Raw genomic sequence first — 3907 nt, 5'->3', positions numbered from 1 at the left:
ATAACTTCATATGCATGCTTTTGAGTTATGGTGTTGGAGGAGAATATTGAAAGTGCCATGGGATGCCAAAAGAACCAACAGATCTGTGTTGGAAGAAGTGCAGCCAGAGTGCTCCTTGGAGGCCAAGATGGCCAAATTTCGTCTCTCACACTTCGGACATATTGTCAGAAGGGGCCAGTCACTGGAGAAGGATATCATGTTTGGTAAGGTAGGGGGTCAGAGAAAAAGAGGAAGACCCCCAATGAGATGGATTGGCAAAATGGCAGCATCAATGGGCTCCAGCGTGGCAACAGTAGTAAGGTTGGCCCAGGATCTGGCAGTGTTTTGTTCTGCTGTGCATACGGTCGCTATTAAGTCAGTACCAACTCGATGGCACCTAACAACAACAACATGTCCCTATCAATTGCTTAGCTTAAAACTGAGCTACAGGGGCAGGTTCAGCTAAGACCTGAAGGGTGACTAAGAGTCATAGTCCTGGGCTTCCATCAATCTCTTTCTGATCAGTAAGCCTGGTTATTTTAGTTATTTTGAGTTTTTCCCCCCCACATTTTCTTCCACTCTATCCAGGACCTTCTAATTTGATCTCTTTCAGATAGATACCTTGCCTGTCTTTACAAGTCCCTGGGGGTGAGGCAAACAGTTAGGCGCTAAACTACTAACCCAGAAAGAAAGGGCTGAGTGTCCTTCTTGAAAACTCACTGTCATTGAAAACCCTCTGGAGCACAGTTCTGTTCTGACGCATGTAGGGTGACCATGAGTGGAAGCAACTCCATGGTAACTCTTCATTTGTCTATTTATCGTTATTGGTTTTCTTTAAAATGAAGGCCAGAGTTGAGTGAGAGGGAGAAAAATGTGAAAGCATACAGCCAGAGCAATAATAAAGAACGTTGCTATCTCTAATATCCTGTCTAAAGCAGTAATTGCATTATTTTTCATCTTAAAGGTAGTAAATACTCAATTAGAAAATTGGAAAATATGGAAACATATCAAGATGAAAAATAGTCAAGAGTGCTCCCATCTAAACAACATTAGTCTTTGCTCTAATAAACTCCTCTCTGTTTTCATTTGAGTTCCCAAGTTCCGGTTCCTTTGAGAGATTTTACAGAACACAAATGAGTATATAATTTTACATCTTGCCTCTTACCGTTAACGTTATAATATAAGCATTCTACTTTAAAGTCTTCTTGACACCATATTAAATGACCACATAGTATTTTAGTGAGAACAGCAGTTTCTTTTAACTATTCCTCTGTTAAGCATTTGGACTCTACAACTTTTTACTACTGTAATAACACTGTACCAGATATCTTTATGAATAAAGGTTTTCTGTAGTAAAGATGACGGGATTAAAGAATATAACCATCTTTAATGCTTATGATACACAGTAACTTTCCAAACGGGCCACATTCAGTTTACATAAAATCTGGTTTTTAAAATCGATCAGTTTATTTATTTTAACTTCTAATCGCTGTGAGTCCAAATCAACTCGGTAGCAATGGATTTGGCTTTTGTTTATTATACTTATTTATATTCAAAATAAAATGTTAAAAATTGTTTTTTTTTAAAGTACAGAAACAATATGTGATCATTGTAAACATTTTACACGAAGCAGGGATGTGTTATAAGATTGGAAATCAAACTGACCTACAATATTACTACTCAGAGTAACTACTGTTGGCAGTTTGTTGTATATTCCTCCAGTTATTTTTTTATTAAATATGTGTTTACTGACATTGATTGCTGTTAATGTTAGTTTAAAAAAACATGCATCATGTTTTTAATGTTGCTTTTGTCATCTATCAGTTTATCTGAGACATCTTGACATGCTGGCACAAAAAGACCTGATTCTTTTTAACAGCTGCTTGGTATGAGCACAGCACAATTAATGTATCCCATCTCCCTTAATGGACATTTGGGTTTGTTCCAAGTTTTTTCCTATTTCAAACAATGTTGCAGTGAAAGTTCTTGATGAACATTTACTGCTGTGAGAATGTGACTTTGAAAATAATCCTAGCCAAGCTCATTCTCTGGCTCTGTGTGCTGAAATGTACAATAGTTAAACACCATTTAAATTTTTAAATTTGAATTGAGTAGTTTCCATTAAAACCAGGTTAAAATCACAATGATCTTTTCTTTCTTATAGAGGCATGAATCCTGGCTCCAGATGGGTCATAAAGCTCCTTAAATTGAAATTCATTGCACAGGGGCTCTCAGAACCCTTAACAAATGAAGAGCAATTTCATTTGCATGGTTATGTAACTCGGTGATTACCTTGGACAGAGGAAGGCACGGCAGCAAGGCAGGTAAAGAAGAAACTGGGTTCACTACAGTTGTTTCTGTGTGTTTATGTTTGCTAGCGTCAATTAAGACTAGATCTGAGATCTGTGCAGGACAACATGGTCTGGTCTCATGACTAACCTTGAGTTTTAGAATTCAAAGGTTTGGATGCCAGTTGAAATTCAAATAGTTTCTTGTTCAGTGACCTTGAGAGGGTCATTTTATCTCTACGAAGTTCTCATTTTCACAAGTATACAAAACAGCACCTCTGTGAGGAGGTTATGATATTGTTATTCATCCAATAGATGTGCACTGAATGCCATGTGACAAGATACAGCTGTAAACAAAATGGACGAGATTTTGTTCTCTCTCAAAGATGACATTGCTCACTTCAGTTGAAGTGATCATCTGATTTACTAGAATTTAGCCAACACATACCCAGTTTTAACCTTTATGCATTATGCCTTGGCAATGCAGGTTTACATCATGGAAAACTTGCAGGTTTACAAAGAAAATACTTGTCTGAATTTATTCATTCAACAACGTATTGTTTCTCCTGCTTTATATTATATCTGCCTTGTTGTTACCCCAAAGCTTGGGCCCAATGCCCTGGAGCGATTGAGTCCAATTAGTAACCACTCCAGATAAACAAAGAGAAAAGCCTTTGTTATTATTATTATGATGATGTCAATTACTAGAACACCTCACAGCAAACCCAAGCCCACTGCCATTGAGTTAGTTCTGACTCAGAGTAACCCTGTATAGCGTTTCTGAGGCTGTAAATCTTAATGGGAGCAAAAAGTCTCATCTTTCTCCCATGGAGCAGCTGGTGGGTTTTAACTGCCAACTTTGTGGATAACAGTCGAGTGCTTATCCTACAGCTCCAAACAAGTTGGTTTCATTACTGTTCAACTGACACTTTGTTATAAGCACCTTTTATACTATTTCTTGCTACAATAAGGGGGCCATAATTCTAGCATTCACACGAAATCACAAAGTGGTCATAATGCCCCAACAAACATCTGAAGGAGGGCATAATTAACTGTCACAGTGCCTGTTTGTTCAGATGGTCACTCCTTATTAGAACTGGGCCGGGCTCCAGGCAGAGTCAGATAATTATTAACACTCCAACCTGTAAGAGTCAAAACATACAGAAGAAACAAGGACAAGTTGGAAGTTATGTATAAGATGGTTTCAGGCAGTGCTTACTTATATTTTCTTTTAGCTAAGCAAAATAGTTATGCTCTCAAAATGGCTACTCGCAACACTCTTGGTAAAGTTAGCATTCATCTTTTCCTCCCTCCCTCCCTTCTTCCCACCTTTCTTTCCTTCCTCTAGTGTCTCTTCCTTCCTCCCTTCCTTTGTTTTGATTTATTACCTATGGTACTAATCTTGTTGTTGTTGTTATGTGCCATTCCATCTCACCGCAACCTCGTATAGGGTTACCGAGACTGTAAATCTTTGCAGAAGCAGAAAGTCTCATCTTCCTCTTGCGGAGCAACTGGTGGACTCAAACTGTGGCCCTTGTGATTCAAAGTCCAGTGTTTATCCTACAGAGCCACTGCTCTCCTGCTACTAATTTTTGGTGACTTTAAGAGGCTAGGAGTAGTTGAATAGAACAAGAAAATGG

This window comes from Chrysochloris asiatica, unplaced genomic scaffold (assembly GCF_000296735.1).
Source record: "Chrysochloris asiatica unplaced genomic scaffold, ChrAsi1.0 scaffold00060, whole genome shotgun sequence".
NCBI lineage: Eukaryota > Metazoa > Chordata > Mammalia > Afrosoricida > Chrysochloridae > Chrysochloris > Chrysochloris asiatica.
Note: the sequence above shows the minus strand (reverse complement) of the source record.